Raw genomic sequence first — 25,248 nt, 5'->3', positions numbered from 1 at the left:
GAACCAGCTAGCCGATATCTTTACCAAGCCTCTAGATGAGAAGACCTTTTGCAGGCTGCGTAGTGAGCTAAATGTCTTAGATTCGCAGAACTTGGATTGATTTATAGCATACATGTGTTCTATGCCTTGATCATGTTCCTTAATGCATTTCATTGTTTATGTATGGTGCTCAAGTTGTACAAGCACTCCCCGGACCTCACAAGTCCATTTGCAAGTGATGCACATATTTAGGGGGAGATGTGCTACAACTTGACCCTTTGAGACTAACTGTGTGCTTGAGTTTACTTGATTTAGTCTCAAAGGTGGATTGAAAGGGAAAGGTGAACTTGGACCATGCAAGACTTCCACTGCACTCCAATGAGAGGGTAACTAACTCCAAGTTCATCTTCATAGTCTTATTGCATTTGTACTCTTATTTGAAGATTTTGGTGAGGCAATGGGGTTAAGGGGCCAAAATTGATCCCGTTTTGGTGCTTGATGCCAAAGGGGGAGAAAATAAGGCCAAAGCAAGAAATGGATCAGCTACCACTTGAGAATTTTGAAAAAGTAGAGTTAGAGTTTTTGTTTGTCAAAATACTTTTGTTTGCCTCTTATTGTCAAAAATTGGTCTCTTGTGGGGAGAAGGCTTAATTATGGGAAAAAGGGGGAGTTTTTGAACTCTTTGATCAATTTCTCTTGAAATATATTTCTTTATGTTTCAACAAGTGTGTTTGACTTAGAGATAGGAAATTGAGTTTGATTTGCAAAAACAAACCAAGTGGTGGCAAAGAATGATTCATATATGCCAAATTTGAATCAAAACAATTTTGAGTTCTTATTTGAATTGATTTTGCACTTGTTCTACTTGCTTTATGTTGTGTTGGCATAAATCACCAAAAAGGGGGAGATTGAAAGGGAAATGTGCCCTTGGGCCATTTCTAAGTATTTTGGTGATTTAGTGTCCAACACAAGTGCCTAAGTGTTAAATGGTGGACAAAGTACAAATCAAGTATAAAGGTATGTTTCTCAGACTTAGTACACTGTTTTAGAGACTAATGAATTGTGTCTAAGTGCTGGAAACAGGAAAAATCTAGTTGAAATTAAAGATGGGTCTGTTCAGCCAAAGTCAGCTCTATCTGGGTGCACCGGACTGTCCGGTGGTGCACCGGACAGTGTCCGGTGCGCCAGGCTGGCTCAGGCGAACTTGCTGCTCTCGGGAAGTGATTAACGGCGTATGGCTATAATTCACCGGACTGTCCGGTGTGCACCGGACTGTCCGGTGAGCCAACAGTCGGCCGAGGAATCCGCGCGCGACGCGTGGCAAGCGCCAACGGTCGGATGGGGCACCAGACTGTCCGGTATGCACCGGACAGTGTCTGGTGCACCAACGGCTCCCAAGTGCCAATGGTCGGCTTCGCCAAATAAGGAAGGAGATCCGCACCGGACAGTGTCCGGTGGCGCACCAGACTGTCCGGTGCGCCAGGCGACAGAAGGCAAGAATTGCCTTCCTGGAATGCACTTAACGGCTCCTAGCTGCCTTGGGGCTATAAAAGGGACCCCTATGCGCATGGAGGACAACACCAAGCATTCTCTAAGCATTCCTAAGCACCAAGACTTCGATTCCGCGCATTTGATTCTTTGCGATAGCAATTGGAGCTTCATTTGAGTTTTGAACTCGCCGGGTTGTGTTGTGAGCTCTTGTTGTGACTTGTGTGCGTGGTGTCACTTTGATTTTGTGTCTTGTGTGTGTTGCTCATCCCTCCCTTACTCCGTGCTTCTTTGTGAACATCTTTGTAAGGGCGAGAGGCTCCAAGTTGTGGAGATTCCTCGCAAGCGGGATATAGAAAAGCAAAGCAAAAACATCGTGGTATTCAAGTGGGTCTTTGGACCGCTTGAAAGGGGTTGATTGCAACCCTCGTCCGTTGGGACGCCACAACGTGGAGTAGGCAAGTGTTGAACTTGGCCGAACCACGCGATAAACCACTGTGTCTATCTGTGATTGATCTTCTTGTGGTTATCGTGTCTTGCAAAGACTTCTATCTAGCCACTTGGCTTTATTGTGCTAACTCCTAACCAAGTTTTGTGGCATTAAAGTTTAAGTTTTACAGGATCACCTATTCACCCCCCCCCCCTCTAGGTGGAAAGGTGAACTTGGACCATGCAAGACTTCCACTGCACTCCGATAAGAGGGTAACTAATTCCAAGTTCATCTTCATAGTCTTATTGCCTTTGTACTCTTATTTGAAGATTTTGGTGAGGCAATGGGGTTAAGGGGCCAAAATTGATCCCGTTTTGGTGCTTAATGCCAAAGGGGGAGAAAATAAGGCCAAAGCAAGAAATGGATCAGCTACCACTTGAGAATTTTGAAAAAGTAGAGTTAGAGTTTTTGTTTATCAAAATACTTTTGTTTGCCTCTTATTGTCAAAAATTGGTCTCTTGTGGGGAGAAGGCTTAATTATGGGAAAATTGGGAGTTTTTGAACTCTTTGATCAATTTCTCTTGAAATATCTCTCTTTATGTTTCAACAAGTGTGTTTGACTTAGAGATAGGAAATTGAGTTTGATTTGCAAAAACAAACCAAGTGGTGGCAAAGAATGATCCATATATACCAAATTTGAATCAAAACAATTTTGAGTTCTTATTTGAATTGATTTTGCACTTGTTCTACTTGCTTTATGTTGTGTTGGCATAAATCACCAAAAAGGGGGAGATTGAAAGGGAAATGTGCCCTTGGGCCATTTCTAAGTATTTTGGTGATTTAGTGTCCAACACAAGTGCCTAAGTGTTAAATGGTGGACAAAGTACAAATCAAGTATAAAGGTATGTTTCTCAGACTTAGTACACTGTTTTATAGACTAATGTATTGTGTCTAAGTGCTGGAAACAGGAAAAATCTAGTTGAAATTTAAGATGGGGCTGTTCAGCCAAAGTCAGCTCTGTCTGGGTGCACCGGACAGTGTCCGGTGGTGCACCGGACAGTGTCCGGTACGCCAGGCTGGCTCAGGCGAACTTGCTGCTCTCGGGAAGTGATTAACGGCGTATGGCTATAATTCACCGGGCTGTCCAGTGTGCACCGGACTGTCCGGTGAGCCAACAGTCGGCCGGGCCAACGGTCGGCCGAGGAATCCGCGCGCGACGCGTGGCAAGCGCCAACGATCGGATGTGGCACCGGACTGTCCGGTGTGCACCGGACAGTGTCCGGTGCGCCAACGGCTCCCAAGTGCCAACGGTCGGCTTCGCCAAATAAGGAAGGAGATCCGCACCGGACAGTGTCCGGTGGCACACCGGACTGTCCGGTGCGCCAGGTGACAGAAGGCAAGAATTGCCTTCCTGGAATGCACTTAACGGCTCCTAGCTGCCTTGGGGCTATAAAAGGGACCCCTAGGCGCATGGAGGACAACACCAAGCATTCTCTAAGCATTCATAAGCACCAAGACTTCGATTCCGCGCATTTGATTCTTTGCGATAGCAATTGGAGCTTCATTTGAGTTGTGAACTCGTCGGGTTGTGTTGTGAGCTCTTGTTGTGACTTGTGTGCGTGGTGTCACTCTGATTTTATGTCTTGTGTGTGTTGCTCATCCCTCCCTTACTCCGTGCTTCTTTTTGAACATCTTTGTAAGGGCGAGAGACTCCAAGTTGTGGAGATTCCTCGCAAGCGGGATATAGAAAAGCAAAGCAAAAACATCGTGGTATTCAAGTGGGTCTTTGGACCGCTTGAAAGGGGTTGATTGCAACCCTCGTCCGTTGGGACGCCACAACGTGGAGTAGGCAAGTGTTGAACTTGGCCGAACCACGGGATAAACCACTGTGTCTATCTGTGATTGACCTTCTTGTGGTTATCGTGTCTTGCAAAGACTTCTATCTAGCCACTTGGCTTTATTGTGCTAACTCCTAACCAAGTTTTGTGGCATTAAAGTTTAAGTTTTACAGGATCACATATTCACCCCCCCTCTATGTGCTCTCACCTTGCCCTTAGGATCCATCTCTTCGGGCGATTAGTCCCTTTCTTGAAGAGAGCGGCTCTGATACCAATTGAGAGCACCTAGAGGGGGGGTGAATAGGTGATCCTGTGAAAACTTGAAACTTAATCCAACAAAACTTGATTAGGCGTTAGCACAATAAGACCAAGTGGCTAGAGAAGAGTTCTCTTGTGAGACACAATAGACACAGTAAGAACAAGCACAAGAGACACGAGGATTTATCCCGTGGTTCGGCCAAGTACAAAACTTGCCTACTCCACATTGTGGCGTCCCAACGGACGAGAGTTGCACTCAACTCCTCTCAAGTGATCCAATGATCAACTTGAATACCACGGTGATCTTCTTTACTTTACTCTTTCCTGTTTGCAAGGAATCTCCACAACTTGGAGTCTCTCGCCCTTACAATAAGAATCAAAATGAAGCACTAGAGTAAGGGAGGGAAGCGACACACTCAAAACCACAGCAAATACGCACACAAAAGACCAAGACTTGAGCTCGACACAATATCTCAAGGTTCTCACTAGAACGGAGCTCAAATCACTAAGAATGTCGAACAAGTGCGCAAGAATGAAGTGTGAGTGATCAACAATGCTCAAAGGATGCTTGGTTTACTTCTCCATGCGCCAAGGGGTCCCTTTTATAGCCCCAAGGCAGCTAGGAGCCGTTGAGAGCATTCCAGGAAGGCAATTCTTGCCTTCTGTCGCCTGGCGCACCGAACAGTCCGGTGCGGATTTCTTTCCTTCTTTAGCGAAGCCGACCGTTGGAGTTTCAAAGCCGTTGGCGCACCGGACACTGTCCGGTGCACACCGGACAGTCTGGTGCCCCCTTCTGACCGTTGGCTCTGCCACGCATCGCGCGCGGATTACGCGACCGACCGTTGGCCCAGCCGACTATTGGCTCACCGGACAGTCCGGTGCACCACCGGACAGTCCGGTGATTTATAGCCGTACGCCGCCGTCGAAGTCCCGAGAGCAGCCAGTTGACAGCCGCCAGCCTGGCGCATCGGACAGTCCGGTGCACCCAGACCGAGCAGCATTTTGGTTGTACACAGCCAACTTCTCCAAAATTGTTTCTCCTGTTTCTAGCACTTAGACACAATACATTAGTCTTCAAAACAATATACTAAGTCTAGAGACATACCTTTAATCTTGATTTGCACTTCTTGAGTCCTTGGCACACTTTAACACTTAGGCACTTGTGTTGGACACTTAATCACCAAAATACTTAGAAATGGCCCAAGGGCACATTTCCCTTTCAGTATCTAATGTCAAAGGACCCAAAACCGTTTGGGTACCCAAAATCAAGAACTAAATTTGTTTTGTAGGTTTATGCATCCGGGGGCTCAAGTTGGATCATCGATAGCAGATGCACAAACCATATGACAGGGGAGAAGAAGATGTTCTCCTTCTATGAGAAAAACCAAGATCCCCAATGAGCTATCACATTCAGAGATGGAAATCAAGGTTTGGTCAAAGGATTGGGTAAAATTGCTATATCTCCTGACCACTCCATTTCCAATGTTTTTCTTGTAGATTCTTTAGATTATAACTTGCTTTCAGTTTCGCAATTATGTAAAATGGGCTACAACTGTCTTTTTACAGATATAGGTGTTACTGTCTTTAGAAGAAGTGATTATTCAATAGCATTTAAGGGAGTGTTAGAGGGTCAGCTATACTTAGTAGATTTTGATAGAGCTGAACTCGACACTTGCTTAATTGCTAAGACTAACATGGGCTGGCTCTGGCATCGCCGACTAGCACATGTTGGAATGAAGAATCTTCACAAGCTTCTAAAGGGAGAACACATTTTGGGACTAACAAATGTTCATTTTGAGAAAGACAGGGTTTGTAGCGCATGTCAGATAGGGAAGCAAGTTGGTGTTCATCATCCACACAAGAGCATCATGACGACTGACAGGCCACTCGAGCTCCTACACATGGATGTATTCGGCCTGATTGCTTACATAAGCATCGGCGGGAGTAAGTACTGTCTAGTTATTGTGGATGCCTATTCTCGCTTCACTTGGGTGTTCTTTTTGCAGGAAAAATCTCATACCCAAGAGACCTTAAAGGGATTCTTGAGACGGGCTCAAAACGAGTGCGGCTTAAGGATCAAGAAAATAAGAAGCGACAACGGGACGGAGTTCAAGAACTCTCAAATCGAAGGCTTCCTTGAGGAGGAGGGCATCAAGCATGAGTTCTCTTCTCCCTACACGCCACAACAAAATGTTGTAGTGGAGAGGAAGAATCGAACTCTATTGGACATGGCAAGGACCATGCTTGATGAATACAAGACTTCTGATCGATTTTGGGCCGAGGCGGTCAACACCACCTGCTACGCCATCAACCGGTTATATCTACACCGAATCATCAAGAAGACATCATACGAACTCCTAACCGGTAAAAAGCCCAATGTTTCATATTTTAGAGTCTTTGGTAGCAAATGCTTTATTCTTGTTAAAAGAGGTAGAAAATCCAAATTTGCTCCTAAGGCTGTAGAAGGCTTTTTACTAGGATATGATTCAAACACAAGGGCATATAGAGTCTTTAACAAGTCCTCTGGACTAGTTGAAGTTTCTTGTGACATTGTGTTTGATGAGACTAACGGCTCTCAAGTAGAGCAAGTTGATCTTGATGAGCTAGATGATGAAGAGGCCCCGTGCGTCGCGCTAAGGAACATGTCCATTGGGGATGTGTGTCCTAAGGAATCCGAAGAGCCTCCAAATGCACCTTCATGCAAGCATCTCCACCAACTCAAGATGAGGATAAGGCTCAAAATGATGAAGGAGAAGATCAAGAAATTGAGCCACCTCAAGAGGAGAGCAATGATCAAGGGGGAGATGCCCATAATCAAGATAAGGAAGATGAACAAGTTCCAAGACCGCCACACCCAAGAGTCCACCAAGCAATCCAACGAGATCACCCCGTGAACACCATCCTCGGCGATATTCAAAAGGGGGTAACTACTCGATCTCGTGTTGCTCATTTTTGTGAACATTACTCTTTTGTTTCCTCTATTGAGCCACACAAGGTAGAGGAAGCACTTCAAGATTCGGATTGGGTGGTGGCAATGCAAGAGGAGCTCAACAACTTCACTAGGAATGAGGTATGGCATTTAGTTCCACGTCCTAACCAAAATGTTGTAGGAACCAAGTGGGTATTCCGCAACAAGCAAGATGAGAATGGTGTGGTGACAAGGAACAAAGCCCGACTTGTGGCCAAGGGATATTCACAAGTCGAAGGTTTGGATTTCGGTGAAACCTATGCACCCGTAGCTAGACTAGAATCAATTCGCATTTTACTTGCTTATGCTACTTACCATGGCTTCAAGCTTTATCAAATGCACGTGAAAAGTGCCTTCCTCAATGGACCAATCAAGGAAGAGGTCTATGTTGAGCAACCTCCCGGCTTTGAAGATAGTGAATACCCTAACCATGTTTATAAACTCTCTAAGGTGCTTTATGGGCTCAAGCAAGCCCCAAGAGCATGGTATGAATGCCTAAGAGATTTTCTAATCACTAATGGTTTCAAAGTCGGAAAGGCCGATCCTACTTTATTTACTAAAACACTTGCAAATGATTTGTTTGTATGCCAAATTTATGTTGATGATATTATATTTGGGTCTACTAACGAATCTACATGTGAGGAATTTAGTAGGATCATGACACAAAAATTCGAGATGTCTATGATGGGGGAGTTGAAGTACTTCTTAGGATTTCAAGTGAAGCAACTCCAAGAGGGGACCTTCATTAGCCAAACGAAGTACATTCAAGACATTCTAAACAAGTTTGGGATGAAGGATGCCAAGCCCATCAAGACACCCATGGGAACTAATGGGCATCTCGACCTCGACACGAAAGGTAAATCCATAGATCAAAAGGTATATCGGTCGATGATAGGTTCTTTACTCTATTTATGTGCATCTCGACCGGACATAATGCTTTCCGTATGCATGTGTGCAAGATTCCAAGCCGATCCTAAGGAAGCTCACCTTAGGGCCGTAAAACGAATCTTGAGATATTTAGTTTATACTCCTAAGTTTGGGTTTTGGTACCCTCGGGGATCCACATTCGATTTAATTGGTTATTCGGATGTTGATTGGGCGGGGTGTAAAATTAATAGAAAGAGCACATCGGGGACTTGCCAGTTCTTGGGAAGGTCTCTGGTGTCTTGGGCTTCAAAAAAGCAAAATTCCGTAGCTCTTTCTACCGTCGAAGCCGAGTATATTGCCGCAGGCCATTGTTGCGCGCAATTGCTTTGGATGAGGCAAACCCTTAGGGACTATGGTTACAAATTAACCAAAGTTCCTCTTCTATGTGATAATGAGAGTGCAATCCGCATGGTGGATAATCCCGTTGAACATAGCCGCACTAAACACATAGCCATTCGGTATCATTTTCTAAGGGATCACCAACAAAAGGGGGATATCGAGATTGCATATATTAACACCAAAGAACAATTAGCCGATATCTTTACCAAGCCACTAGATGAACAAACATTTAACAAACTTAGGCATGAGCTAAATATTCTTGATTCTCGGAATTTCTTTTGATGTCTTGCATACATAGCTCATTAATATACCTTTGATCATGTCTCTTTTATATGCTATGACTAATGTGTTTTCAAGTGTATTTCAAACCAAGTCATAGAGTGAAAGGGAATTGGAGTCTTCGGCGAAGACAAAGGCTTCCACTCCACTCCATCGAAATTACTCATCCTTCGCCGTCACTTCGCGCCGCTCTCCAACTTTGGTATAATCTTCACTCATATTTTGTTCGCCAAAGGGGGAGAAAGTAGTCAATAGGGCTTATATTTCACTCAAGTATCCGTTTTTGGCGATTCATGCCAAAGGGGGAGAAAGTATTAGCCCAAAGCAAAAGGACCGCACCACCACCAATTTTCAAAATTTGAGTTAAGAAAAGGTTTTGAAATGATGAATTTTTCAATTGGTATCCTATTTTTGATAGAATTTCACATTGGATCAACCTCTTCAAAACTAATGTCTAAAACCCTCTTGAACACTAAGAGGAGGATTTTATTGAGGGGGAGTTTTGTTTAGTCAAAGGGAAAAGCATTTGAAACAGGGGGAGAAAATTTCAAATCTTGAAAATGCTTCTCAAAATCTTATCCATTTACCTTTGAATATTTGCAAAAGGACTTTGAAAATAATTTACAAAAGAATTTGCAAAAACAAAACATGTGGTGCAAGCGTGGTCCAAAATGTTAAAAAATAAAGAAACAATCCATGCACATCTTATGAGAATATATTGGTTTCATTCCAAGCAACCTTTGCACTTACAATTATGCAAACTAGTTCAATTATGCATTTCTATGTTTGCTTTGGTTTGTGTTGGCATCAATCACCAAAAAGGGGGAGATTGAAAGGGAAATAGGCTTACACCTTTTCCTAAGTTGATTTTGGTGGTTGAATTGCTCAACACAAATAATTGGACTAACTAGTTTGCTCTAGTCTACAAGTTTTACAGGTGCCAAAGGTTCACAACAAGCCAATAAAAAGACCAAAGATGGGTTCAAATAAAGAGAGCTAAAAGACATCCCAAAGGCACCCTGGTCTGGCGCACCGGACTGTCTGGTGTGCCACCGGACAGAGTCCGGTGCACCATCGGACAGTGTCTGGTGCACTAGGGAACTTGACGCTGAACTCGCTACCTTCGGGAAAATTGGAGGCCGCTCCGCTATAATTCACCGAACCGTCCGGTGAAGCACCGGACAGTGTCCGGTGTGCCAGCGGAGCAACGGCTACTTCGCGCCAACGGTCGACTGCAACCGCATTAAATGTGCGACAGTGCGCGCCAGAGTCAGAGCACGCGCAGAAGGGGCACCGGACAGTCTACAGGACCTGTCCGGTGCACCACCGGATAGCCCAGAGGCCCCACCAGTCAGAGCTCCAACGGTCAGAACCCAACGGCCGGCTGACGTGGCTGGAGCACCGGACAGTGTCCGGTGGCGCACCGGACTGTCCGGTGCGCCATGCGACAGACAGTCTCACAACGGCCACTTTTGGTGGTTGGGGCTATAAATACCCCAACCACCCACCATTCATTGCATCCAAGTTTTCCAACATCCTACACCTTACAAGAGCTATAGCATTCAATACAAGACACACCAAAGAGATCAAATCCTCTCCCAAGTCCTTAGTTCATTCCAAATCAATTAGTGACTAGTGAGAGAGTGACTTGTGTTCATTTGAGCTCTTGCGCTTGGATTGCTTCTTTTTCTCATTCTTTCTTGTGATCAACTCAATTGTAACCGAGGCAAAAGACACCAATTGTGTGGTGGTCCTTGCGGGGACTTTGTGTCCCGTTTGATTGAGAAGAGAAGCTCACTCGGTCTAAGTGACCGTTTGAGAGAGGGAAAGGGTTGAAAGAGATCCGGTCTTTGTGACCACCTCAACGGGGAGTAGGTTTGCAAGAAACGAACCTTGGTAAAACAAATCCTTGTGTCTCACTCCTTATTTGCTTGCGATTTATTTTTCACCCTCTCTCTCGGACTCGTTCATATTTCTAACGCTAACCCGGCTTATAGTTGTGCTTAAGTTTATAAATTTCAGATTCGCCATATTCACCCCCCCCCTTAGGCGACTTACACTAACTTACTAGCTTAATAGTGGACGATTATATAGATAGTTAATTAACTATCATGAGTGATTATAAGCAAAAGACTTAATCTCACGCGCGGATAACATGCGATACGCGCGAACATCGAGCGACAACGTGTGCGGACAGCACGTGTGGCACTCGCGAAAGACGCGCGGACACGCGCGACACAGCACGCTGACAACACATGAAACAGCGCGTGCGACCAACGCGAATGACGCGCGAATCAGCACGCCACCACGTGTGGAACAGCACGCGCGACACCGCTACGGCACGAACAACACGATGATGCGCACACAGCGCACGACTGATACACGAAATAATGTGCGCGACAACGCGCAATACTCGCTAACAGATAACGTGACTATAATAGACATGAATTAAAGGAAGAAGCATTTAAGTTGGTATTAATCAAGTTAGCCCTTATTTATAAAAACGCGAGTTAAGAACTATCAAACATAATTAATAGCTAATCAAATAATATAAACTTGTGACGTGATGAAATAACATTATTAATATGTTGACGATATTGTTATGAAATTAATGTAACGTGAAAAGGGTCATAACGGATTTAATAACGCGGGCGACTGCGCGAAACAACGTAAACGACGAGCGTGAACGACACGCGGATCAGCACGTAACCACGGGCAAAACCGCGCGTGCGATACGCGAGAATCACTAACTACATGTCGTACTTATATTAAATACCAAATAGATATTAAAAACAATATTACATTAATTTGGGTTGACGTCTATTTGTAAAAAGCTCGGGTTGATAATTATAACTATAATTTAGTTTTAACTAGTGTGACATCCTGATAAGCATTGAATAAATAAGTAAATAACTAATTAAAATAGGTGATATGATGAAGCAATACTATATTTTCTAAGTTGATTTTAGTTAGCATAAATTATTTGTATAAGCTATTATCAATTATTCAATTAATTACTAAGCACGAACGATTATAGCGAAACAACTAACTAATGTGCGCGGATCGCGTGCGCGACAAAGCGCAAATAGACGGTGACGGCGTGCACCGACCGCACACGCGAACGGCAACAATGACACGTGCGAACGGTGCGAACGCGCGCACGTGCAGTGGGAGGGGGTAGATGATGATGGGATAGACGTTCTTACCTCAGGACGATGACGCGACATTGAGAATGACGCAATGGCGAGGCTATCCATACGCAAAAAGGGTGTAGATGACATTGTATAGGGTGTAGAGGAGGGGGTAGACAAACACATGCGAGGGTAGACAAACATCATCTTCGACGATGGGCTACGCGCAAGCGAACGCGAGTGCGCGCTACAAGAATGTGGTTTTGGGGTTGTCGTCCACGTGCGGTTCTGCGAATCGCGTCGTGCGGGGGCCATGCGCAGGGGTAGACGCGTGATGTCCGTCTTGACGAGCGAGGACATGGCGCCCACCTCGCGCAGTGGCTGGTCGGGGTTCGCGCAGGGGCTATCCGAGGGTGGGACGAGGTTGCTGCTATGCGGTATGCCGACCGCGAGGGTCGCTGGCTGCTCCGATCGTGGTGAGTGCCGGCAGCGAGCGCGACGGCATGGCTGAGCCGACTGGAACTCGCAGAGGGCGGAGCAAGGGCACGCGGGCCTAGGGACCGGCTTGGCCGCACTGGCCTGACCGTGTATAGGGAGGACGTTCGGCGGCGGTGACTCGGCCACGGTGGCCATGACCGACCGGGCTACGGGCGCACGGGCCGGGGCACACGGGGCGACCGTGCTAGAGTGGTTGGGCCGGCTCGGCCAAGCCCCGGCCATGGCAAGCGGTCGCCACACCGAGCGCAAATGAGGGGAGAGGAAGAGGGGATGGAGAAAGGAAGGGGAGGGGCTCACCATGGGCGGATGGAGACGAACAGCATGGGCGACGCGGCCTCCGACAGACGGCGTGCTAAGCGCGGCAATGCGCCAATGGCAAGAGGAGGGCGCGGAAGGGAGGCGCGAGCTGGTGGCTCTGTGAGAGGAGGCATGAGGGAGGGAAGTTGGGCGAGGGGTTTGCAGCTCCGCGGGTGCGCGACATGGACACCAAAGGGACGGTCGGGCGGTTGTTCCTATGAGGAAGAAGAACAGTGGGCTGGGCGCCACTGACAGGCGGGCCCGGCGGCTAGGGCGGATGGGGCGCGCCGGCTAGGGTTTGGGGGAGGTAGCGCCTGCGTCGGGTGGGCTAAATGGGTCGCGCGCGGCAAACTGGTTCGCGGGGGCGCGCGGGGTGGGGGAGATGGGCCGCGCGGGAAACTTGCTGGGCTGAGTAGGGGTGTGGCCTGGGAAGGGGGGGCTGAATGCTTCCCCTTTTTATCTTTACTTTTATTTGGTGTTTAGTTTAGTTAGTTTTATTCAAATTCAAATAAGTTCCCAAGGTTTAAATGAATGCACACCAAGACAATTTGACCAAAAACGAATTAGTGCCCTAGCATATGATGCAACAACCATAATTTCTCTAGGGTTTTATTTACTACGCTTAACACCTATATAAAAAACAAAAATAACTCTCCATTTTTAGAAGAAAAAAGAGAAGGAAAGCGAAGAACTGAGAGGGTAACGCCCGAATTTGGTGGATATTAGAAAAGAAATTTTATACCCCTAAATTCAGGGTGTTACAATTCTCTTTTGGCATACTGTTCTGGTGGATCATACAGTATGTTCAAGGAAGAAACAGGCATGCTGGTTTCATTGACTGATGGGTGGTGCTAGCTGGTGACCATTTATGATCAGTGCCAAGCGTGCCTTGTTGGACTTGACTATTATTTTGTGTCTCCTTATTGGGTTTTTTTGGGAGGGGGTTGGGGGTCTTTCATGCTTGTTATTATTTACTTGTGCTTCAGTCATAAGATCTAGATATGTAGTCATTCCTTCTACCTGTAAAGATGCCAGTATTTTTGTTTAGCCATGTGTTTTGCAAGATGCTCATAACATGGAATGGTTTTACATTCTAGGATTTCTATTGCTTGCAGGTAGGTTACTGGCTGCACTTGTTTGTGAATACTTGGAGTGACCACAACTAAGTCACACAATGAAACTTTACTTTCCAGAGTGTAACCTGGTAACCGGTGACCATTCATAATATTTCGTTTTTACATTTTGGATATAAATATCCATTAATATGTATCCATGTTTTGTTTGTAAATCAGCTAGACTTCTGATAGAATGAACTGAAAGACTTCTCTAACAAAAGTGGAGCTGAGGGGAGCAAGAGTGTTGAAAGTGGTCCAATGTTTTTAGATGTTCTCGAATGTTATCTGAAATATGAGGTTTATCTCTTGCTTGATCAACAATAGAAGCAAAAAATCATCCTTTTGTTTATCTATGTTTCCCAATATAAAGGAAAAAGGGGAAATATTTTGGTGCAGTGTTGAAAGAGAAATGTGCCTTTGGGCAATTTCTATTATGTTTTGGTGATCAAGTGTCCAACACATTTAAATAAGCTCTCATGTGCTAAACAAAGAGAGAAGTGATAATCAAGGCAAAGGTATGGTTCTAGACTTAGTACATTGGTTTTTGTGTGTACTAATATATTTGTCTAAGTGCTAGAATCAGAGAAAAGAGAAGAAGGACTTGGCTGGAGCAGCCAAGACTCAGCTCGGTCTGGCACACCGGACTGTCCGGTGCGCCATGCTGGACTCCGGCAAACAGGCCACTCTCGGGAAACTTTGGCGGCGTACGGCTATAATTCACCGGACTGTCCGGTGGTGCACCGGACTGTCCGGTGAGCCAACGGCCGCCAGCGCAACGGTCGGCCACGCAATCCGCGGGCGACGCGTGGCCCGCGCCAACGGTCGGCCGGGGGCACCGGACTGTCCGGTGTGCACCGGACAGTGTCCGGTGCGCCAACCAGCCCGAAGTTGCAACGGTCGGCTGTGCCAGGAATGGAAGGAAATCTCGCACCGGACATGAACAATGGTTGTCCGGTGGTGCACCGGACTGTCCGGTGCGCCACCCGACAGAAGGCAAGATTAGCCTTCCAAGATTGTCTCCAACGGCTCCTAGCTGCCTTGGGGCTATAAAAGGGACCCCTAGGCGCATGGAGGAGACACCCAAACATACTTTGAGCATTCTAAGTCTTCCACACTCCGTCTCCGCGCATTTGATCGATCGTGTTAGTGATTTGAGCTCCGTTCTTGTAGTGAACTCGTTGTGCTTCAGTTTGAGCTCAAGTCTTGGCTTGTGTGCGTGTGTATTGCTGCGGATTTGTGTGTGTTGCTTCACATCCTTACTCTTGTGCTTTCACCGTGATCTATATTGTAAGGGCGAGAGACTCCAACTTGTGGAGATTCCTCGTGAATGGGAAAAGAGATAAGCAAAGAAAAGATGTGGTATTCAAGTTGATCATTGGATCACTTGAAAGGGGGTGAGTGCAACTCTCGTCCATTGGGACGCCACATTGTGGAGGTAGGCAAGTGTTATACTTGCCGAACCAAGGGATAAACTCACGTGTCTTTTGTGATTGTTTTTCTGTGATACTTGTGTTCGCAAGATCTCGCTACTTAGCCATACTAACACTTAACCAAGTTTTGTGGCTATTAGTTGTTGAATTTTACAGGATCACCTATTCACCCCCCCCCCCCTCTAGGTGCTCTCAAGTGTGCCCAATTCTTTTGTCCCTAGAAAACTGTGTAGTCGCCTATAGTAGGCGCTATAGTTAGTTTTAGCTATTTTAGACACCAGTACTATTTGTACACACATTTCTATTAGCCTATTTTAGCCTGCTATATCCATGTATGAGCCTTATGGGAACTCTGCAACTACTATGGATCCTCTTATACATTATGTTCGACATGCAGACAAGGTAGTATATTGAGTTGGACCAATAATCCTTCATATTTATTTATGTGAATTATGTTGTACTGGTGTCCTGTCCTTTTGTTTGTGCTTTATAATTTGTAATTCCTAGCTGCTGATATGGTCTGATGGATGGGAGGTGGCTGAAATCGTTCAGATAAGTATCAATTTGTTGTTTTCTATTTTTATGAATGGTTTTCTATTTCAGCTGATGAACCTTTTATAGTTCTTTTATTATATACTGCCACTGATTGCTAATAGGGTGCATGTCTTCTATTTCTAGTTATGGTGCATAAAAAAGTAGGAACCACAATGAGATTGTGATGCTGCACATGGCACATGCCTTTTGTGTGATGTCTGAATGTTCATAGTCCTTGTGCTCCTCATCCACCCATTTTATTGGCATTTGGATAAGCAGGTCGAACGTGATCAAGATATGTACCCTAGAAATTATCGTAAAGTGCACACAGTTGTATGTATAGATATTTAGAAGTGGTCGAAGTTAGGCTTGCTCAACCGGGGCAATGATTTACTTAGCTTGCTGAAATGTACTATAGGTAGCATTCAAGTTTGTGACCATCATGCAAGTACATGTGGGTTTGTTGAAATTGAGTGGTCATCGGAGATGTAGCAAAATGTTCCCTATCGAGAGCTCGTGTACTATATTTGTTTTATGTACTTAATTTTGTTGATGTAGGACTACTACAAAGTTCTAGAGACAACTTAATTTTTATTACAACATAACATGTGGTCATACATATGTTATTGTTGCAATATTTTTTCGTTGCAACGCACGAGTATTTACCTAGTAGAAAATATAACAATGCATGAACATGTAACTAGGAAGAGATGAAAAACAAGTCTAGGTGCCCGCACTGGGCTTGAATCTGCAGAGTGCAGACCTCGCATGGTCACGTGCTCTATCGGCCTGTTTGGTTGCTGTACCGAGCGTGCATATGCACCCGTGGAATCTTAAAGCAAGTCATGTTTGGTTGACTGCACTTTATATATGGTTTCAACAGATGCAATTCAAGGGCTGCAACCAGGCTGAGGGCATACGCGGCTGGCGACCGTATGCCCGCGTGCAGGCGCTGCCAATGCAGCAGCACGCAAAACGATGTATAGTTTATGTGTGTTTTTCTATTATATATTTAAATTAAAAGATTTAACCACTACATCGATTTCATATTCGCGTTCCTCATATTCTTGCGAACAAAACTAGACCACACATACTATATAATAAGTGAAGATTTATTCATAATTTTTTTTCTCTTGTACATGTTTTGATACAAACAACCAAACAAAGTATGTGCCCGATTTGCACGTGTCTGTACAAGCAACCAAACAAAAGCGTTTACATGAACTCATTCTGGTTCTATCAATATTGGCTAAGATCATATAAGCCTGACTCAACTTCTACAGAAACCAAACACACCCTATGTGTATACTAGCCCAAATTCTACAGTGATGGAGCAGCCCACATGTGACAATAAACAACACCGCAGGCCGCAGTTCACATCAAGGCATGAAATTCCTCCTCCTTTCCCAAAAAAAGGAAATCCCTCTTCCTCGAAAATAATAAAACGCAAAAAACAATGGTGGGCATGAACTTTCTGTGTCAAATACAGAGTCTCTCTCACATGGCTACTTTGAAAATTCAAACCCCTTTGAAAAATAAAGGGATCATTTTTTAAGTGGATTTAAGTTTCTAAAGTACCTGCAAAAATTTTTGTGATCACGCTCCTTAGTAAATATATGGCCAGTACCATAACATTCATGGCGGTCAAACCTTAACTAAATTTATAGTTATTGATGTTAGAAAGTTAGGCATTTTTAGTTTTAATTTAATCCAGAAAAACAGTGCGATATATGTGATGACATGTATGTGCATGTGTGTATAACTACTCGCATAAGCAGTAAACAGCAATGAAACATGCACAAATACGAAGAACAGAGTGTACCCAGCGGAGGGACCGATGCTCAAGGCATCAGTGGCTCCATTCACACGAGACATCTCGTGTGTTTGTTCGATGTAGCCGTACGAAGTCGGTGCAGGAAGATGTACGCTGTGCAGTCCCTCGAACGGTCGCCGGGAAGAAGAACAGCAGCACGCGTCAACTCGGGAAGGCGACGAACTGGACAAACAGATCACGCGAGCAGTCGCGAAGACGCTCCCCAAAAATCTGATCGCCCGCACACCCGTGCAAGTGTATCTCTGCGGTCGGTGATTTCGGAGGCCTGCTCTCCCACTCTCTCTGTGCTCGCAGAAGATGGGACGGGAATGTGTTGTTTGCAATTCGCGTGAGATAATTCGCGTAACTGGAAGAGCCCTCCCTCTCCATTCTTATAGGCGGTCAGAAGGAGGGAGAAGAACAACGGATAGAAACGGTCGCGCATTAGAACTGGAAACTGACGACAGTAACTGACGTCCGTTACTAGCCATAAGACAGGAAACGGACGGTTATCATGACGGTCATCGCTCCAGGCAAAATGCGCAACCGTTTGAAAGGAATATTCGGACCAAGGTCCGATCTACCACGAGCCACGGCCACGGCCCGGCCGGCGGCGGCGGCGGCGCGCGCGCGCGCGTGTGGCAGTCCTTCATCCTTTTCTCAACTTCTCAATAGATGCACCAATGGTCCACCTATTTAAGTTGATTGATTTGTCCTTTGAGCTTCCAATATGGTACTAAATAATTAGTACACCATAGCATTAAAGTGGGCCATTAGCATTGACTATTATTGAATATTAATTTGGGCCAAGCCCACATTAATCCAACAATCCCCACCAAATGCTAAGTCACACAAAAAAGCTCTCATCATCTCAAACGTTTGATATACTGGTGTTTCGATGGAGACTGTTAAGTTGAACATCCACCTAGAACTTAGACTACACTTGACCACAACTGCACAATGGACTAGGCCTTGAATTGGCAGTTTTGCGTGGAATGAGTTTCATCTAAACTCTTTACCAGTACTAGATTGCTGAACGCATCCCCTCTGGTTGGAGCATATAAGTCAAACTCCATAGCCTTTCATGGGTATCTAGAAACCACCCAGATCTCATAAACTGTGACTAGCAGTTAACCCATATAGGTATGTTCCTCTAAAGATGTTCTGTAGGACAACATCTTTGCTTCACAAAGCCACTTGGAACATATTAAGGTGTAAACACCAACCTACCTTACAGTAAGGAAAGATATGCATCTGAAATGAGCCTTATTAAGGGTCTTTCCTCTCAGTCTACCACTAGCTTGTTTCACCATTCTAATTCACGGGATCTCCGATCACATAGAACAGGTTACCACTATGATAAACTTTAGGTGGGTCTCATGCCCATCTCACTTGATGCACTATCTATCACACTACGTGATAGCCCCTTAGTAAATTGATCTGCCAGATTTTTAGACGTATGGACATAATCCAACGCTATTACTCCGGAGTTTCTCAATTTCCTGACAGATTTCAAACGCCTCTTTATGTGCCTTGTCGACTTCATATTATCCTTAGAACTGTTTATCTTAATTATCACAGTCTGATTATCACAGTTCATGGAAATAGCCGGCACAGGTTTTTCAACCACCGGTAAATCCATAAGGAGTTCACGAAGCCACTCAGCCTCAACTGAAGCGGTATCTAATGCTGTGAGTTCTGCTTCCATAGTCGACCTCGTTAAGATGGTCTGCTTGCAAGACTTCCATGAAACAGCACTACCTCCAAGTGAAAACACATATCCACTTGTGGCATATATCTCATCAGCATCAGATATCCAGTTTGCATCACAATAACCCTCCAGAACTGTTGGGTACCCGGTATAATGGATGCCTAAACTCATAGTACCCTTTAGATAGCGCAAAACTCTCTCAAGAGCACGCCAGTGATCATCTCCCGGATTTGAAACAAATCGACTAAGTTTGCTCACAGCAAATGAGATGTCAGGCCTCGTAGCGCTAGCTAAATACATGAGTGAACCAATTATTTGGGAATATCTCAATTGATCCCTAGCTATCCTTCGATTTTTCTTTAATAGCTTACTAGGATCATAAGGCGTTGGAGCAGGTTCACATTCGCTAAAACCAAAGCGACTCAAAACCTTTTCCACATAATGGGATTGCACAAGTGTGATCCCACCAATGCCTTCTCTCAGTAGCTTAATGTTAAGAATAACATCAGCTTCTCCCAAATCTTTCATTTCAAAATTATTAGACAGAAAGTCTTTTGTCTCTTTAATCACATCAAGACTCGTCCCCAAGATTAGAATGTCATCAACATATAGGCATAAAATTACTCCCTCGCCCCCACCATACCGATAGTATACACACTTGTCTGCTTCGTTCACAACAAAACCAGCAGATGTCAAAGTTCTATCGAACTTTTCATGCTATTGCTTAGGTGCTTGTTTTAGGCCATATAAAGATTTCAATAATTTACACACCATGCCTTCTTGACCGTTTGCTACAAACCCAGCTGGCTGCTCCATGTAAATTTCCTCATCTAGCTCTCCATTTAGGAATGCTGTCTTAACATCCATTTGATGGACGAGTAGACCATGAGAGGCAGCCAAAGAAAGTAGCACACGAATTGTGGTCAATCGAGCCACAGGTGAATAAGTATCAAAGAAATCCTCACCTTCCTTCTGTGAATAGCCTTTAATTACAAGCCTCGCCTTGTACCTTTCAATAGTACCATCAGGCCTAAGTTTTTTCTTGAACACCCATTTACTTCCAATGGGCTTACACCCATAAGGACGCTCAACTACCTCCCAAGTTGCATTAGACATAATAGAATCCATCTCACTCCTTATTGCTTCCTTCCAAAAGTCAGCATCAGGAGAGGAATATGCCTCTTCAATGGTACTTGGTGTGTCATCCACAAGATATACAATGTAATCATCACCAAAGGACTTTGCAATCCTTGGTCTCTTACTCTTTCGAGTTGATACATTGTCATTTTCCACATGATTATGTATATGGGATTCCTCAGTGTGTTCTACCGGAATAAAATGCTCATGGGGTATCGTTGGTTCATCATTAGACGTATCATGTGTAGCTTTCATGGGAAATTCGTCCTCAAAAAACGTAGCATCTCTGGACTCCATAATTGTACCAACCAACATGTCCGGTACTCCAGAGTTTATAATTAAAAACCTATATCCAATGCTGTGGAAAGCATACCCAAGGAAAACACAATCAACAGTTTTCGGTCCTAATTTGCGCTTCTTGTTAATTGGCACATTCACTTTAGCCAAACAACCCCAGGTGCGCAAATAGGAGATATTTAATTTCTTCTTTTCCCATTCCTCGAATGGTGTGATTTCTTTGTTCTTTGTGGGAACTTTATTCAGGACATGACACGCCGTCAAGATCGCCTCACCCCACCATTCCTTAGATAGCCCTGAAGTCTCTAACATGGCGTTAACCAAATCAGTTATAGTACGGTTCTTTCTTTCAGCAACCCCATTGGATTGTGGTGAGTATGGCGGTGTCCTCTCATGAATAATACCATGTTCCACACAAAAATCAGAAAAATCACCCGAAAAATATTCTCCACCACGATCAGACCTTAACCGTTTAATTTTCCTCTCGAGTTGATTTTCAACTTCAGCTTTGTAGGTCTTAAAATAATGCAAAGCTTCATCTTTTGATTTTAAGAGATACACATAACAAAATCTAGTAGAGTCATCGATAAAAGTAATAAAATATCGCTTGCCTCCTTTAGTCAATATTCCGTTCATCTCACATAAATCGGAATGTATTAAGTCTAGTGGTGCCAAATTCCTCGCCTCCGCAGCCTTGTGAGGCTTGCGAGGTTGCTTAGATTGCACGCACACCTGGCACTTAGAACCTTTGACTAAATCAAATTTCGGGATTAAATTTAAATCTGCTAACCGCGAGACACAACCAAAATTGATATGACAAAGTCGTGAATGCCAAATATACGACTCATTCGAAACAACATTGTTCACAGACTTATTACACGCATCATGCAAAGATAAGCGGAACAAGCCTCCGCTGTCATAGCCTTTTCCAACAAACGTTCCATACTTAGACAGTATACATTTATTAGACTCAAAGACAATTTTGTAGCCATCTCGACACAATTGAGAGCCACTAACTAGATTCTTTTTGATGGAGGGGACATGCTGCACGTTCTTCAATAGCACCGTCTTTCCCGAAGTAAACTTCAGAATGACTGTACCAACACCAAGAACACGCGCATGTGATCCGTTCCCCATCAGCAAGGCTCCAGTCCCTTTGCACTGATAAGAAGAAAATAAAGAAATATCAGCACACACATGAATATTAGCACCGGTATCAGCCCACCACTCAGGGGATTGACACACTGAAAGAACAGTAGGTAAAAGATTACCATACCCCGATGTTCCTTCTGCAGTCTCGCTAACAACCATGTTTACTGTTTTCTTCTCTTGAGCTGGTTTTTTCTCTTGCTTAAATTTGCGGTCTGGACAAGCGCTTGCCCAATGATCAGTACTCCCGCAAACAAAGCAACCAGCTCCTTTGTTCTTCTTTTTGAACGAGGCTGCCTGCTTGGGCTTCGTGGCATTCTGTTGCTTGTTCTTCTTTTTATTATTATGTGATGCATTGGAGTTCTTCTTTTGTACCATATCGGCACTAGAAGTCTCAACTCCTTTTCCACGAGTGTCTTTTGCTCTCGCCCTCTCCTCAACATCAAGAGAACCAATAAGCTCAGCCACGCTAAACTCTTGTCTCTTATGTTTTAGAGTGGTAGCAAAGTCCGTCCAAGAAGGTGGCAGTTTAGCGATAATACCGCCGGCCACGAACTTGTCAGGCAAGACACATGGGAATTGTTCGAGTTCTTTAGCCAGTGCCTGTATTTCATGAGCCTGTTCAACTACAGGACGGTTTTCCACCATCTTATAGTCAAATAGCTGCTCCATGATGTACAGCTCGCTACCAGCATCAGAAACACCAAACTTCTCATCTAATGCATCCCATAACTCTTTTGCAGATGTGCACGTTAGATAAGAATCAACATACTTGTTGGCAAGAGCGCCAATCACGGCGCCTCGAAACAGGTTATCGGCAACGTCGAACATTCTCTCCTCTTCAGGAGTGAACTGTTCGGGTTTCCCCTGTGCGGCGTGATAGCAGTTCATTGCGGTCAACCACAGTATCATCTTACTACGCCATCTCTTGTAAAACGTCCCATCAAAAGGTTCACTTGGTTTTAACGCAGCAGCAAAACCACTAACAGAAAAATGCCTAATATCAGATTTTTGGATTGTTAGAAAGTTAGGCATTTTTAATTTTAATTTAATCCAGAAAAACAGTGCGATATATGTGATGACATGTATGTGCATGTGTGTATAACTACTCGCATAAGCAGTAAACAGCAATGAAACATGCACAAATACGAAGAACAGAGTGTACCCAGCGGAGGGACCGATGCTCAAGGCATCAGTGGCTCCATTCACACGAGACGCGTCAACTCGGGAAGGCGACGAACTGGACAAACAGATCACGCGAGCAGTCGCGAAGACGCTCCCCAGGCCTGCTCTCCCACTCTCTCTGTGCTCGCAGAAGATGGGACGGGAATGTGTTGTTTGCAAATGCGCAACCGTTTGAAAGGAATATTCGGACCAAGGTCTGATCTACCACGAGCCACGGCCCGGCCGGCGGCGGCGGCGGCGCGCGCGCGTGTGGCAGTCCTTCATCTTTTTCTCAACTTCTCAATAGATGCACCAATGGTCCACCTATTTAAGTTGATTGATTTGTCCTTTGAGCTTCCAATATGGTACTAAATAATTAGTACACCATAGCATTAAAGTGGGCCATTAGCATTGACTATTATTGAATATTAATTTGGGCCAAGCCCACATTAATCCAACAATTGATATTTATATATTTAAGTAAATTTATTATAAAAGTAAATTTAATATTCATCTAGCAGTAGTAATCATATACATTAAATATAAATATTTTCTTGTATATGTTCTATTAAAAGTAAAAATAGTTGAATACTCGAAAAAACTGAATCGTTTTAGGACAGCCGGACTGCCGTACGTCTCTCGGCAGCTGCAGCTGATGCCTGATGCAGAGAGAGCGTTTTCGATGACGATGACGAAGGCACAGTCGCACAGCCTCTAATTTATAGAGATAAAAACACTTATACATAGATCGAATTATCGCCAAATAAAAATATTGTTTCTTTCATTCGGACAGATCACCTACATCTCTCTTCTGGACGTGCGTGCAGCTGCAGGCCGCGCCGGTCGTACGCCGTGGGCCGCGGAAAAGCTGCCGGCCCGGGGTCGTCTTGTTTGTTTCTGCAGCGCGGCACTCGTTGCGGCCTTGTCACTCATCCCGTGCCCCGTTGTCTGCACTGCACGTGCATGCCGTAGATGGCGTGGGGACGTACGCCTGGCCGGCCGGCCGGAACAGGACGTACGCCAGGAGAGGTTGCGGAAGGGGCATCCGAGGCTGCCTCTGCCTCTGGCTGCACGCTGGAGCGACTGGGTGCGGCTTGCACTTGCTGCAGCGACAAACTGCCGGCTGCGGCTTCAGGGGAGCTAGTGGAAGGAAGAAGGCCTGGTCTGGTTCCTCCGGCGGCGCGTCGCCTGTGGTGGTGATCTGTCACGCAACGCAAGCAACAGACTGTTTAAGAGTATACGCACGCTCAGTTTGGATTGGATTGGACAGAAAGCACGCGGACGCTCGGTGCAGCAGGTTGGTTGATCTGCATCTAAGCAATTCCATCAACAGACTGTTCGTCGTGCCTTGCCTAGCTAGCTAGCCAGCTCCTGAACCTACAGTGCTGGCGACCCAGTCAATCAGTAGAGTATACTCGCAACGCAGCCGCGGACACGAATGGCCAGGGCGCGCGCACCACGTAGTAATGTAGTGCATCACCGTTTGCGAAACGCACAGTCCCGCGCCTGCGATCACCCACCTCACCACCTGTGATTCTGCCCGTGCGACCGGCCCGTAACGCTAGCTCTATCGCTGTGCCTGTGCGGCGACTAGGGAGAGACTTGTCACTGTTGTCCACTTGGAAGTGTGCAGGCGCCTCTACTATGCAGCGCTGGCCAACAGTTTCATCGATCTGCAGTGCACACGACGACGGACCAACTGACCAAGGCAAGCGTTAGCAGGACTGCAGGAGCAAAGCAATACAGTACATGGCACGAAATGTGCGCCGTATATTCTACTAGCTGCGAAGCCCGTATATGGACACAGCAAGTGTTGGATCTTTATTTATTAAATAAACTCTATGGTGTGTAATGGTGGAGAATACCAATAGTATCACATTGTAAGTCCAAGGGTCTTTTGGCTTGACTTATATGGTGGGATTTATTCTACATAACTTGAGAAGTCAAGAAATGGACAAGGGTGTGTCACACGCGCGCGCGTGGCGAGGCGAGGCGAGCGGGCGTGGTGTGGTTGTGTTAATTTTTAGCACTCATTAACCGCGTGAGTTTTCACTCCGGGTTAACCTTTCAGTTACCCGTCTCTTCGTCTGCCGCATGCGTCGGCGAGCCAACTCATGGCGTGACTCGGCGAGACTCTTCTTCTTCAGTTGGCCGACTCATGACGTGACTCGGCGAGACTCTTCTCCTTTAGCTGACCGACTCTTGACGTGACTCGGCGAGACTTTAAATAGAGGAGCACCCCTGTCACTCGGTACACACGAACATAACCATTTCAGAGTCACAAAGTCGAGCCGCAAGTGAGGGTGTTTCCATCTCGTAGCTCTGCGCGCACAGAGAGGCGAGAGGGCAGGTGCCTCCGGAGCCCTTGCCGTTTGAGACCCTGCTCGGGGGATCGACAATTAGGTTTTTGGGGAGCGTCTACGCGACTGCCCAACGTTCGTCGTTGTCTTCATCGCAGGTTCTTGG

General features: G+C 45.3%; 1 long non-coding RNA gene across 1 annotated transcript; it reads left to right on the top strand.

Moving 5' to 3' along the window:
• The first annotated feature begins 13,461 nt into the window (after positions 1 to 13,461).
• LOC109943777 (uncharacterized) lies at positions 13,462 to 13,896 on the top strand. The gene is made up of 2 exons (XR_002266860.1): positions 13,462 to 13,636; positions 13,725 to 13,896. It is a non-coding gene; the product is annotated as an uncharacterized lncRNA (long non-coding RNA).
• The last annotated feature ends 11,352 nt before the right edge of the window (positions 13,897 to 25,248 follow it).

Source organism: Zea mays, chromosome 1 (genome assembly GCF_902167145.1).
Source record: "Zea mays cultivar B73 chromosome 1, Zm-B73-REFERENCE-NAM-5.0, whole genome shotgun sequence".
In the NCBI taxonomy this organism is placed as follows: Eukaryota; Viridiplantae; Streptophyta; class Magnoliopsida; order Poales; family Poaceae; genus Zea; species Zea mays.
The sequence above is the reverse complement of the archived record's forward strand: the minus strand, read 5'-3'. Positions and strand labels throughout refer to the sequence as shown.